Source organism: Lytechinus pictus, chromosome 8 (assembly GCF_037042905.1).
Source record: "Lytechinus pictus isolate F3 Inbred chromosome 8, Lp3.0, whole genome shotgun sequence".
Lineage (NCBI taxonomy): Eukaryota > Metazoa > Echinodermata > Echinoidea > Temnopleuroida > Toxopneustidae > Lytechinus > Lytechinus pictus.
The window spans coordinates 33269699-33283250 of NC_087252.1; the positions used below are offsets into that span (position 1 = coordinate 33269699).

General features: G+C 39.5%; 13 non-coding genes across 13 annotated transcripts; all 13 read right to left on the reverse strand.

Moving 5' to 3' along the window:
* Positions 1 to 224: 224 nt before the first annotated feature.
* On the reverse strand, positions 225 to 416 carry LOC135155365 (U2 spliceosomal RNA). Its single transcript, XR_010294569.1, has one exon. It is a non-coding gene; the product is annotated as a U2 spliceosomal RNA (small nuclear RNA).
* An 844-nt stretch (positions 417 to 1260) lies between these two features.
* LOC135155366 (U2 spliceosomal RNA) lies at positions 1261 to 1452 on the reverse strand. Its single transcript, XR_010294570.1, has one exon. It is a non-coding gene; the product is annotated as a U2 spliceosomal RNA (small nuclear RNA).
* An 844-nt stretch (positions 1453 to 2296) lies between these two features.
* Positions 2297 to 2488, reverse strand: LOC135155367 (U2 spliceosomal RNA). Its single transcript, XR_010294571.1, has one exon. It is a non-coding gene; the product is annotated as a U2 spliceosomal RNA (small nuclear RNA).
* Positions 2489 to 3332: 844 nt separating this feature from the next.
* LOC135155368 (U2 spliceosomal RNA) lies at positions 3333 to 3524 on the reverse strand. The gene has a single exon (XR_010294572.1). It is a non-coding gene; the product is annotated as a U2 spliceosomal RNA (small nuclear RNA).
* Positions 3525 to 4368: 844 nt separating this feature from the next.
* Positions 4369 to 4560, reverse strand: LOC135155369 (U2 spliceosomal RNA). The gene has a single exon (XR_010294573.1). It is a non-coding gene; the product is annotated as a U2 spliceosomal RNA (small nuclear RNA).
* Positions 4561 to 5404: 844 nt separating this feature from the next.
* On the reverse strand, positions 5405 to 5596 carry LOC135155371 (U2 spliceosomal RNA). The gene has a single exon (XR_010294575.1). It is a non-coding gene; the product is annotated as a U2 spliceosomal RNA (small nuclear RNA).
* Positions 5597 to 6441: 845 nt separating this feature from the next.
* LOC135155372 (U2 spliceosomal RNA) lies at positions 6442 to 6633 on the reverse strand. The gene has a single exon (XR_010294576.1). It is a non-coding gene; the product is annotated as a U2 spliceosomal RNA (small nuclear RNA).
* Positions 6634 to 7477: 844 nt separating this feature from the next.
* LOC135155373 (U2 spliceosomal RNA) lies at positions 7478 to 7669 on the reverse strand. Its single transcript, XR_010294577.1, has one exon. It is a non-coding gene; the product is annotated as a U2 spliceosomal RNA (small nuclear RNA).
* Positions 7670 to 8514: 845 nt separating this feature from the next.
* Positions 8515 to 8706, reverse strand: LOC135155374 (U2 spliceosomal RNA). The gene has a single exon (XR_010294578.1). It is a non-coding gene; the product is annotated as a U2 spliceosomal RNA (small nuclear RNA).
* Positions 8707 to 9550: 844 nt separating this feature from the next.
* LOC135155375 (U2 spliceosomal RNA) lies at positions 9551 to 9742 on the reverse strand. Its single transcript, XR_010294579.1, has one exon. It is a non-coding gene; the product is annotated as a U2 spliceosomal RNA (small nuclear RNA).
* An 845-nt stretch (positions 9743 to 10587) lies between these two features.
* LOC135155376 (U2 spliceosomal RNA) lies at positions 10588 to 10779 on the reverse strand. Its single transcript, XR_010294580.1, has one exon. It is a non-coding gene; the product is annotated as a U2 spliceosomal RNA (small nuclear RNA).
* Positions 10780 to 11623: 844 nt separating this feature from the next.
* Positions 11624 to 11815, reverse strand: LOC135155377 (U2 spliceosomal RNA). The gene has a single exon (XR_010294581.1). It is a non-coding gene; the product is annotated as a U2 spliceosomal RNA (small nuclear RNA).
* Positions 11816 to 12659: 844 nt separating this feature from the next.
* LOC135155378 (U2 spliceosomal RNA) lies at positions 12660 to 12851 on the reverse strand. The gene has a single exon (XR_010294582.1). It is a non-coding gene; the product is annotated as a U2 spliceosomal RNA (small nuclear RNA).
* Between the last annotated feature and the right edge of the window lie 701 nt (positions 12852 to 13552).

Genomic DNA, 13552 nt, shown 5'->3' on the forward strand with positions numbered 1-13552 from the left:
CAAATAGAAACAGTGAAACTGAGGTAGTGGATACGGAATTGTTTAATAATTTATTCAATTTCTTTTCGAGAAAGACAAATGGAAAATGGTTGAATACAATGTTCAATTTACAATGAAAGAAAGAGCTCCCCCCCCCCCCTACAAGAAAAAAAAAAGTAAGAAAAACAGCGTAATTCAGGTGGAGGAAAAGTAACATTCTTTCTTTGGTATTTTATTAACCCCTTGAGGGGTGGGCCGATCCCGGAGGTACTGCAATACCGGGCCAACCCGTGGCCAGGACGGAGCAAGCCCCTATTCCATGGCCTAAGTTCAAAAATCAGTTTAATATACAAGCGATTCGGTGAATCGCGTTTCAGATATTAAGCTGAAAAGAACAGATACTACACATGATCTTAGCCAAAAGGCCGAGAAGCGATACCGAGTTGCCGTTTTCGGAAAGCTATATACAATAAATTACAATAAAGAAAAACAGTGAGGCAACGTTACCATTCTACAGAGTTTAACCGTATAACAACCTCAATATCTTTTAAAAGGACAATAGCTATCGGACGAAGATATTAACACATTCCGGCGAGCTATTGTTTCTAACAAACCGGGGCAAAGACATTGACCAAACCTTGTTTATAGAAATGATATCAAGCATCAAAGGTTAAAAAGTGTCTCTTTTGTAAGAGTTTTCTCGACGACGTACATTGTCAGCCATGAACGGGTAGATACGGGGTGAATGCCAATTTCATTCAAAAGATTTTTTAATTTGATACAGCTGATTGACAAAAGTGTATGCATTCGATTCACCATCCAGCATAGATTCCAGAAAGGACAATCACAGAAATTCCTTCGTCCAAATTGGTAAGAAATATTACTTAACTTTTAAGAACTATTTGACTGGCGAAAGAATGCCCGCCTCTACTGAAAAAGCCGGTCGTTTTCGGGAAGTCCCCTGAAAATTGAGAAAAATCACCGGTGGAATCGATTACAAGCACGAGAAGCGTGTGACTTTCTCAGCAACTCCGCCGTCTACGACGAAGATGTAATACAAATAGAAACAGTGAAACTGAGGTAGTGGATACGGAATTGTTTAATAATTTATTCAATTTCTTTTCGAGAAAGACAAATGGAAAATGGTTGAATACAATGTTCAATTTACAATGAAAGAAAGAGCTCCCCCCCCCCCCTACAAGAAAAAAAAAAGTAAGAAAAACAGCGTAATTCAGGTGGAGGAAAAGTAACATTCTTTCTTTGGTATTTTATTAACCCCTTGAGGGGTGGGCCGATCCCGGAGGTACTGCAATACCGGGCCAACCCGTGGCCAGGACGGAGCAAGCCCCTATTCCATGGCCTAAGTTCAAAAATCAGTTTAATATACAAGCGATTCGGTGAATCGCGTTTCAGATATTAAGCTGAAAAGAACAGATACTACACATGATCTTAGCCAAAAGGCCGAGAAGCGATACCGAGTTGCCGTTTTCGGAAAGCTATATACAATAAATTACAATAAAGAAAAACAGTGAGGCAACGTTACCATTCTACAGAGTTTAACCGTATAACAACCTCAATATCTTTTAAAAGGACAATAGCTATCGGACGAAGATATTAACACATTCCGGCGAGCTATTGTTTCTAACAAACCGGGGCAAAGACATTGACCAAACCTTGTTTATAGAAATGATATCAAGCATCAAAGGTTAAAAAGTGTCTCTTTTGTAAGAGTTTTCTCGACGACGTACATTGTCAGCCATGAACGGGTAGATACGGGGTGAATGCCAATTTCATTCAAAAGATTTTTTAATTTGATACAGCTGATTGACAAAAGTGTATGCATTCGATTCACCATCCAGCATAGATTCCAGAAAGGACAATCACAGAAATTCCTTCGTCCAAATTGGTAAGAAATATTACTTAACTTTTAAGAACTATTTGACTGGCGAAAGAATGCCCGCCTCTACTGAAAAAGCCGGTCGTTTTCGGGAAGTCCCCTGAAAATTGAGAAAAATCACCGGTGGAATCGATTACAAGCACGAGAAGCGTGTGACTTTCTCAGCAACTCCGCCGTCTACGACGAAGATGTAATACAAATAGAAACAGTGAAACTGAGGTAGTGGATACGGAATTGTTTAATAATTTATTCAATTTCTTTTCGAGAAAGACAAATGGAAAATGGTTGAATACAATGTTCAATTTACAATGAAAGAAAGAGCTCCCCCCCCCCCCTACAAGAAAAAAAAAAGTAAGAAAAACAGCGTAATTCAGGTGGAGGAAAAGTAACATTCTTTCTTTGGTATTTTATTAACCCCTTGAGGGGTGGGCCGATCCCGGAGGTACTGCAATACCGGGCCAACCCGTGGCCAGGACGGAGCAAGCCCCTATTCCATGGCCTAAGTTCAAAAATCAGTTTAATATACAAGCGATTCGGTGAATCGCGTTTCAGATATTAAGCTGAAAAGAACAGATACTACACATGATCTTAGCCAAAAGGCCGAGAAGCGATACCGAGTTGCCGTTTTCGGAAAGCTATATACAATAAATTACAATAAAGAAAAACAGTGAGGCAACGTTACCATTCTACAGAGTTTAACCGTATAACAACCTCAATATCTTTTAAAAGGACAATAGCTATCGGACGAAGATATTAACACATTCCGGCGAGCTATTGTTTCTAACAAACCGGGGCAAAGACATTGACCAAACCTTGTTTATAGAAATGATATCAAGCATCAAAGGTTAAAAAGTGTCTCTTTTGTAAGAGTTTTCTCGACGACGTACATTGTCAGCCATGAACGGGTAGATACGGGGTGAATGCCAATTTCATTCAAAAGATTTTTTAATTTGATACAGCTGATTGACAAAAGTGTATGCATTCGATTCACCATCCAGCATAGATTCCAGAAAGGACAATCACAGAAATTCCTTCGTCCAAATTGGTAAGAAATATTACTTAACTTTTAAGAACTATTTGACTGGCGAAAGAATGCCCGCCTCTACTGAAAAAGCCGGTCGTTTTCGGGAAGTCCCCTGAAAATTGAGAAAAATCACCGGTGGAATCGATTACAAGCACGAGAAGCGTGTGACTTTCTCAGCAACTCCGCCGTCTACGACGAAGATGTAATACAAATAGAAACAGTGAAACTGAGGTAGTGGATACGGAATTGTTTAATAATTTATTCAATTTCTTTTCGAGAAAGACAAATGGAAAATGGTTGAATACAATGTTCAATTTACAATGAAAGAAAGAGCTCCCCCCCCCCCCTACAAGAAAAAAAAAAGTAAGAAAAACAGCGTAATTCAGGTGGAGGAAAAGTAACATTCTTTCTTTGGTATTTTATTAACCCCTTGAGGGGTGGGCCGATCCCGGAGGTACTGCAATACCGGGCCAACCCGTGGCCAGGACGGAGCAAGCCCCTATTCCATGGCCTAAGTTCAAAAATCAGTTTAATATACAAGCGATTCGGTGAATCGCGTTTCAGATATTAAGCTGAAAAGAACAGATACTACACATGATCTTAGCCAAAAGGCCGAGAAGCGATACCGAGTTGCCGTTTTCGGAAAGCTATATACAATAAATTACAATAAAGAAAAACAGTGAGGCAACGTTACCATTCTACAGAGTTTAACCGTATAACAACCTCAATATCTTTTAAAAGGACAATAGCTATCGGACGAAGATATTAACACATTCCGGCGAGCTATTGTTTCTAACAAACCGGGGCAAAGACATTGACCAAACCTTGTTTATAGAAATGATATCAAGCATCAAAGGTTAAAAAGTGTCTCTTTTGTAAGAGTTTTCTCGACGACGTACATTGTCAGCCATGAACGGGTAGATACGGGGTGAATGCCAATTTCATTCAAAAGATTTTTTAATTTGATACAGCTGATTGACAAAAGTGTATGCATTCGATTCACCATCCAGCATAGATTCCAGAAAGGACAATCACAGAAATTCCTTCGTCCAAATTGGTAAGAAATATTACTTAACTTTTAAGAACTATTTGACTGGCGAAAGAATGCCCGCCTCTACTGAAAAAGCCGGTCGTTTTCGGGAAGTCCCCTGAAAATTGAGAAAAATCACCGGTGGAATCGATTACAAGCACGAGAAGCGTGTGACTTTCTCAGCAACTCCGCCGTCTACGACGAAGATGTAATACAAATAGAAACAGTGAAACTGAGGTAGTGGATACGGAATTGTTTAATAATTTATTCAATTTCTTTTCGAGAAAGACAAATGGAAAATGGTTGAATACAATGTTCAATTTACAATGAAAGAAAGAGCTCCCCCCCCCCCCTACAAGAAAAAAAAAAGTAAGAAAAACAGCGTAATTCAGGTGGAGGAAAAGTAACATTCTTTCTTTGGTATTTTATTAACCCCTTGAGGGGTGGGCCGATCCCGGAGGTACTGCAATACCGGGCCAACCCGTGGCCAGGACGGAGCAAGCCCCTATTCCATGGCCTAAGTTCAAAAATCAGTTTAATATACAAGCGATTCGGTGAATCGCGTTTCAGATATTAAGCTGAAAAGAACAGATACTACACATGATCTTAGCCAAAAGGCCGAGAAGCGATACCGAGTTGCCGTTTTCGGAAAGCTATATACAATAAATTACAATAAAGAAAAACAGTGAGGCAACGTTACCATTCTACAGAGTTTAACCGTATAACAACCTCAATATCTTTTAAAAGGACAATAGCTATCGGACGAAGATATTAACACATTCCGGCGAGCTATTGTTTCTAACAAACCGGGGCAAAGACATTGACCAAACCTTGTTTATAGAAATGATATCAAGCATCAAAGGTTAAAAAGTGTCTCTTTTGTAAGAGTTTTCTCGACGACGTACATTGTCAGCCATGAACGGGTAGATACGGGGTGAATGCCAATTTCATTCAAAAGATTTTTTAATTTGATACAGCTGATTGACAAAAGTGTATGCATTCGATTCACCATCCAGCATAGATTCCAGAAAGGACAATCACAGAAATTCCTTCGTCCAAATTGGTAAGAAATATTACTTAACTTTTAAGAACTATTTGACTGGCGAAAGAATGCCCGCCTCTACTGAAAAAGCCGGTCGTTTTCGGGAAGTCCCCTGAAAATTGAGAAAAATCACCGGTGGAATCGATTACAAGCACGAGAAGCGTGTGACTTTCTCAGCAACTCCGCCGTCTACGACGAAGATGTAATACAAATAGAAACAGTGAAACTGAGGTAGTGGATACGGAATTGTTTAATAATTTATTCAATTTCTTTTCGAGAAAGACAAATGGAAAATGGTTGAATACAATGTTCAATTTACAATGAAAGAAAGAGCTCCCCCCCCCCCCTACAAGAAAAAAAAAAGTAAGAAAAACAGCGTAATTCAGGTGGAGGAAAAGTAACATTCTTTCTTTGGTATTTTATTAACCCCTTGAGGGGTGGGCCGATCCCGGAGGTACTGCAATACCGGGCCAACCCGTGGCCAGGACGGAGCAAGCCCCTATTCCATGGCCTAAGTTCAAAAATCAGTTTAATATACAAGCGATTCGGTGAATCGCGTTTCAGATATTAAGCTGAAAAGAACAGATACTACACATGATCTTAGCCAAAAGGCCGAGAAGCGATACCGAGTTGCCGTTTTCGGAAAGCTATATACAATAAATTACAATAAAGAAAAACAGTGAGGCAACGTTACCATTCTACAGAGTTTAACCGTATAACAACCTCAATATCTTTTAAAAGGACAATAGCTATCGGACGAAGATATTAACACATTCCGGCGAGCTATTGTTTCTAACAAACCGGGGCAAAGACATTGACCAAACCTTGTTTATAGAAATGATATCAAGCATCAAAGGTTAAAAAGTGTCTCTTTTGTAAGAGTTTTCTCGACGACGTACATTGTCAGCCATGAACGGGTAGATACGGGGTGAATGCCAATTTCATTCAAAAGATTTTTTAATTTGATACAGCTGATTGACAAAAGTGTATGCATTCGATTCACCATCCAGCATAGATTCCAGAAAGGACAATCACAGAAATTCCTTCGTCCAAATTGGTAAGAAATATTACTTAACTTTTAAGAACTATTTGACTGGCGAAAGAATGCCCGCCTCTACTGAAAAAGCCGGTCGTTTTCGGGAAGTCCCCTGAAAATTGAGAAAAATCACCGGTGGAATCGATTACAAGCACGAGAAGCGTGTGACTTTCTCAGCAACTCCGCCGTCTACGACGAAGATGTAATACAAATAGAAACAGTGAAACTGAGGTAGTGGATACGGAATTGTTTAATAATTTATTCAATTTCTTTTCGAGAAAGACAAATGGAAAATGGTTGAATACAATGTTCAATTTACAATGAAAGAAAGAGCTCCCCCCCCCCCCCTACAAGAAAAAAAAAAGTAAGAAAAACAGCGTAATTCAGGTGGAGGAAAAGTAACATTCTTTCTTTGGTATTTTATTAACCCCTTGAGGGGTGGGCCGATCCCGGAGGTACTGCAATACCGGGCCAACCCGTGGCCAGGACGGAGCAAGCCCCTATTCCATGGCCTAAGTTCAAAAATCAGTTTAATATACAAGCGATTCGGTGAATCGCGTTTCAGATATTAAGCTGAAAAGAACAGATACTACACATGATCTTAGCCAAAAGGCCGAGAAGCGATACCGAGTTGCCGTTTTCGGAAAGCTATATACAATAAATTACAATAAAGAAAAACAGTGAGGCAACGTTACCATTCTACAGAGTTTAACCGTATAACAACCTCAATATCTTTTAAAAGGACAATAGCTATCGGACGAAGATATTAACACATTCCGGCGAGCTATTGTTTCTAACAAACCGGGGCAAAGACATTGACCAAACCTTGTTTATAGAAATGATATCAAGCATCAAAGGTTAAAAAGTGTCTCTTTTGTAAGAGTTTTCTCGACGACGTACATTGTCAGCCATGAACGGGTAGATACGGGGTGAATGCCAATTTCATTCAAAAGATTTTTTAATTTGATACAGCTGATTGACAAAAGTGTATGCATTCGATTCACCATCCAGCATAGATTCCAGAAAGGACAATCACAGAAATTCCTTCGTCCAAATTGGTAAGAAATATTACTTAACTTTTAAGAACTATTTGACTGGCGAAAGAATGCCCGCCTCTACTGAAAAAGCCGGTCGTTTTCGGGAAGTCCCCTGAAAATTGAGAAAAATCACCGGTGGAATCGATTACAAGCACGAGAAGCGTGTGACTTTCTCAGCAACTCCGCCGTCTACGACGAAGATGTAATACAAATAGAAACAGTGAAACTGAGGTAGTGGATACGGAATTGTTTAATAATTTATTCAATTTCTTTTCGAGAAAGACAAATGGAAAATGGTTGAATACAATGTTCAATTTACAATGAAAGAAAGAGCTCCCCCCCCCCCCTACAAGAAAAAAAAAAGTAAGAAAAACAGCGTAATTCAGGTGGAGGAAAAGTAACATTCTTTCTTTGGTATTTTATTAACCCCTTGAGGGGTGGGCCGATCCCGGAGGTACTGCAATACCGGGCCAACCCGTGGCCAGGACGGAGCAAGCCCCTATTCCATGGCCTAAGTTCAAAAATCAGTTTAATATACAAGCGATTCGGTGAATCGCGTTTCAGATATTAAGCTGAAAAGAACAGATACTACACATGATCTTAGCCAAAAGGCCGAGAAGCGATACCGAGTTGCCGTTTTCGGAAAGCTATATACAATAAATTACAATAAAGAAAAACAGTGAGGCAACGTTACCATTCTACAGAGTTTAACCGTATAACAACCTCAATATCTTTTAAAAGGACAATAGCTATCGGACGAAGATATTAACACATTCCGGCGAGCTATTGTTTCTAACAAACCGGGGCAAAGACATTGACCAAACCTTGTTTATAGAAATGATATCAAGCATCAAAGGTTAAAAAGTGTCTCTTTTGTAAGAGTTTTCTCGACGACGTACATTGTCAGCCATGAACGGGTAGATACGGGGTGAATGCCAATTTCATTCAAAAGATTTTTTAATTTGATACAGCTGATTGACAAAAGTGTATGCATTCGATTCACCATCCAGCATAGATTCCAGAAAGGACAATCACAGAAATTCCTTCGTCCAAATTGGTAAGAAATATTACTTAACTTTTAAGAACTATTTGACTGGCGAAAGAATGCCCGCCTCTACTGAAAAAGCCGGTCGTTTTCGGGAAGTCCCCTGAAAATTGAGAAAAATCACCGGTGGAATCGATTACAAGCACGAGAAGCGTGTGACTTTCTCAGCAACTCCGCCGTCTACGACGAAGATGTAATACAAATAGAAACAGTGAAACTGAGGTAGTGGATACGGAATTGTTTAATAATTTATTCAATTTCTTTTCGAGAAAGACAAATGGAAAATGGTTGAATACAATGTTCAATTTACAATGAAAGAAAGAGCTCCCCCCCCCCCCCTACAAGAAAAAAAAAAGTAAGAAAAACAGCGTAATTCAGGTGGAGGAAAAGTAACATTCTTTCTTTGGTATTTTATTAACCCCTTGAGGGGTGGGCCGATCCCGGAGGTACTGCAATACCGGGCCAACCCGTGGCCAGGACGGAGCAAGCCCCTATTCCATGGCCTAAGTTCAAAAATCAGTTTAATATACAAGCGATTCGGTGAATCGCGTTTCAGATATTAAGCTGAAAAGAACAGATACTACACATGATCTTAGCCAAAAGGCCGAGAAGCGATACCGAGTTGCCGTTTTCGGAAAGCTATATACAATAAATTACAATAAAGAAAAACAGTGAGGCAACGTTACCATTCTACAGAGTTTAACCGTATAACAACCTCAATATCTTTTAAAAGGACAATAGCTATCGGACGAAGATATTAACACATTCCGGCGAGCTATTGTTTCTAACAAACCGGGGCAAAGACATTGACCAAACCTTGTTTATAGAAATGATATCAAGCATCAAAGGTTAAAAAGTGTCTCTTTTGTAAGAGTTTTCTCGACGACGTACATTGTCAGCCATGAACGGGTAGATACGGGGTGAATGCCAATTTCATTCAAAAGATTTTTTAATTTGATACAGCTGATTGACAAAAGTGTATGCATTCGATTCACCATCCAGCATAGATTCCAGAAAGGACAATCACAGAAATTCCTTCGTCCAAATTGGTAAGAAATATTACTTAACTTTTAAGAACTATTTGACTGGCGAAAGAATGCCCGCCTCTACTGAAAAAGCCGGTCGTTTTCGGGAAGTCCCCTGAAAATTGAGAAAAATCACCGGTGGAATCGATTACAAGCACGAGAAGCGTGTGACTTTCTCAGCAACTCCGCCGTCTACGACGAAGATGTAATACAAATAGAAACAGTGAAACTGAGGTAGTGGATACGGAATTGTTTAATAATTTATTCAATTTCTTTTCGAGAAAGACAAATGGAAAATGGTTGAATACAATGTTCAATTTACAATGAAAGAAAGAGCTCCCCCCCCCCCCTACAAGAAAAAAAAAAGTAAGAAAAACAGCGTAATTCAGGTGGAGGAAAAGTAACATTCTTTCTTTGGTATTTTATTAACCCCTTGAGGGGTGGGCCGATCCCGGAGGTACTGCAATACCGGGCCAACCCGTGGCCAGGACGGAGCAAGCCCCTATTCCATGGCCTAAGTTCAAAAATCAGTTTAATATACAAGCGATTCGGTGAATCGCGTTTCAGATATTAAGCTGAAAAGAACAGATACTACACATGATCTTAGCCAAAAGGCCGAGAAGCGATACCGAGTTGCCGTTTTCGGAAAGCTATATACAATAAATTACAATAAAGAAAAACAGTGAGGCAACGTTACCATTCTACAGAGTTTAACCGTATAACAACCTCAATATCTTTTAAAAGGACAATAGCTATCGGACGAAGATATTAACACATTCCGGCGAGCTATTGTTTCTAACAAACCGGGGCAAAGACATTGACCAAACCTTGTTTATAGAAATGATATCAAGCATCAAAGGTTAAAAAGTGTCTCTTTTGTAAGAGTTTTCTCGACGACGTACATTGTCAGCCATGAACGGGTAGATACGGGGTGAATGCCAATTTCATTCAAAAGATTTTTTAATTTGATACAGCTGATTGACAAAAGTGTATGCATTCGATTCACCATCCAGCATAGATTCCAGAAAGGACAATCACAGAAATTCCTTCGTCCAAATTGGTAAGAAATATTACTTAACTTTTAAGAACTATTTGACTGGCGAAAGAATGCCCGCCTCTACTGAAAAAGCCGGTCGTTTTCGGGAAGTCCCCTGAAAATTGAGAAAAATCACCGGTGGAATCGATTACAAGCACGAGAAGCGTGTGACTTTCTCAGCAACTCCGCCGTCTACGACGAAGATGTAATACAAATAGAAACAGTGAAACTGAGGTAGTGGATACGGAATTGTTTAATAATTTATTCAATTTCTTTTCGAGAAAGACAAATGGAAAATGGTTGAATACAATGTTCAATTTACAATGAAAGAAAGAGCTCCCCCCCCCCCCCTACAAGAAAAAAAAAAGTAAGAAAAACAGCGTAATTCAGGTGGAGGAAAAGTAACATTCTTTCTTTGGTATTTTATTAACCCCTTGAGGGGTGGGCCGATCCCGGAGGTACTGCAATACCGGGCCAACCCGTGGCCAGGACGGAGCAAGCCCCTATTCCATGGCCTAAGTTCAAAAATCAGTTTAATATACAAGCGATTCGGTGAATCGCGTTTCAGATATTAAGCTGAAAAGAACAGATACTACACATGATCTTAGCCAAAAGGCCGAGAAGCGATACCGAGTTGCCGTTTTCGGAAAGCTATATACAATAAATTACAATAAAGAAAAACAGTGAGGCAACGTTACCATTCTACAGAGTTTAACCGTATAACAACCTCAATATCTTTTAAAAGGACAATAGCTATCGGACGAAGATATTAACACATTCCGGCGAGCTATTGTTTCTAACAAACCGGGGCAAAGACATTGACCAAACCTTGTTTATAGAAATGATATCAAGCATCAAAGGTTAAAAAGTGTCTCTTTTGTAAGAGTTTTCTCGACGACGTACATTGTCAGCCATGAACGGGTAGATACGGGGTGAATGCCAATTTCATTCAAAAGATTTTTTAATTTGATACAGCTGATTGACAAAAGTGTATGCATTCGATTCACCATCCAGCATAGATTCCAGAAAGGACAATCACAGAAATTCCTTCGTCCAAATTGGTAAGAAATATTACTTAACTTTTAAGAACTATTTGACTGGCGAAAGAATGCCCGCCTCTACTGAAAAAGCCGGTCGTTTTCGGGAAGTCCCCTGAAAATTGAGAAAAATCACCGGTGGAATCGATTACAAGCACGAGAAGCGTGTGACTTTCTCAGCAACTCCGCCGTCTACGACGAAGATGTAATACAAATAGAAACAGTGAAACTGAGGTAGTGGATACGGAATTGTTTAATAATTTATTCAATTTCTTTTCGAGAAAGACAAATGGAAAATGGTTGAATACAATGTTCAATTTACAATGAAAGAAAGAGCTCCCCCCCCCCCCTACAAGAAAAAAAAAAGTAAGAAAAACAGCGTAATTCAGGTGGAGGAAAAGTAACATTCTTTCTTTGGTATTTTATTAACCCCTTGAGGGGTGGGCCGATCCCGGAGGTACTGCAATACCGGGCCAACCCGTGGCCAGGACGGAGCAAGCCCCTATTCCATGGCCTAAGTTCAAAAATCAGTTTAATATACAAGCGATTCGGTGAATCGCGTTTCAGATATTAAGCTGAAAAGAACAGATACTACACATGATCTTAGCCAAAAGGCCGAGAAGCGATACCGAGTTGCCGTTTTCGGAAAGCTATATACAATAAATTACAATAAAGAAAAACAGTGAGGCAACGTTACCATTCTACAGAGTTTAACCGTATAACAACCTCAATATCTTTTAAAAGGACAATAGCTATCGGACGAAGATATTAACACATTCCGGCGAGCTATTGTTTCTAACAAACCGGGGCAAAGACATTGACCAAACCTTGTTTATAGAAATGATATCAAGCATCAAAGGTTAAAAAGTGTCTCTTTTGTAAGAGTTTTCTCGACGACGTACATTGTCAGCCATGAACGGGTAGATACGGGGTGAATGCCAATTTCATTCAAAAGATTTTTTAATTTGATACAGCTGATTGACAAAAGTGTATGCATTCGATTCACCATCCAGCATAGATTCCAGAAAGGACAATCACAGAAATTCCTTCGTCCAAATTGGTAAGAAATATTACTTAACTTTTAAGAACTATTTGACTGGCGAAAGAATGCCCGCCTCTACTGAAAATGCCGGTCGTTTTCGGGAAGTCCCCTGAAAATTGAGAAAAATCACCGGTGGAATCGATTACAAGCACGAGAAGCGTGTGACTTTCTCAGCAACTCCGCCGTCTACGACGAAGATGTAATACAAATAGAAACAGTGAAACTGAGGTAGTGGATACGGAATTGTTTAATAATTTATTCAATTTCTTTTCGAGAAAGACAAATGGAAAATGGTTGAATACAATGTTCAATTTACAATGAAAGAAAGAGCTCCCCCCCCCCCCTACAAGAAAAAAAAAAGTAAGAAAAACAGCGTAATTCAGGTGGAGGAAAAGTAACATTCTTTCTTTGGTATTTTATTAACCCCTTGAGGGGTGGGCCGATCCCGGAGGTACTGCAATACCGGGCCAACCCGTGGCCAGGACGGAGCAAGCCCCTATTCCATGGCCTAAGTTCAAAAATCAGTTTAATATACAAGCGATTCGGTGAATCGCGTTTCAGATATTAAGCTGAAAAGAACAGATACTACACATGATCTTAGCCAAAAGGCCGAGAAGCGATACCGAGTTGCCGTTTTCGGAAAGCTATATACAATAAATTACAATAAAGAAAAACAGTGAGGCAACGTTACCATTCTACAGAGTTTAACCGTATAACAACCTCAATATCTTTTAAAAGGACAATAGCTATCGGACGAAGATATTAACACATTCCGGCGAGCTATTGTTTCTAACAAACCGGGGCAAAGACATTGACCAAACCTTGTTTATAGAAATGATATCAAGCATCAAAGGTTAAAAAGTGTCTCTTTTGTAAGAGTTTTCTCGACGACGTACATTGTCAGCCATGAACGGGTAGATACGGGGTGAATGCCAATTTCATTCAAAAGATTTTTTAATTTGATACAGCTGATTGACAAAAGTGTATGCATTCGATTCACCATCCAGCATAGATTCCAGAAAGGACAATCACAGAAATTCCTTCGTCCAAATTGGTAAGAAATATTACTTAACTTTTAAGAACTATTTGACTGGCGAAAGAATGCCCGCCTCTACTGAAAAAGCCGGTCGTTTTCGGGAAGTCCCCTGAAAATTGAGAAAAATCACCGGTGGAATCGATTACAAGCACGAGAAGCGTGTGACTTTCTCAGCAACTCCGCCGTCTACGACGAAGATGTAATACAAATAGAAACAGTGAAACTGAGGTAGTGGATACGGAATTGTTTAATAATTTATTCAATTTCTTTTCGAGAAAGACAAATG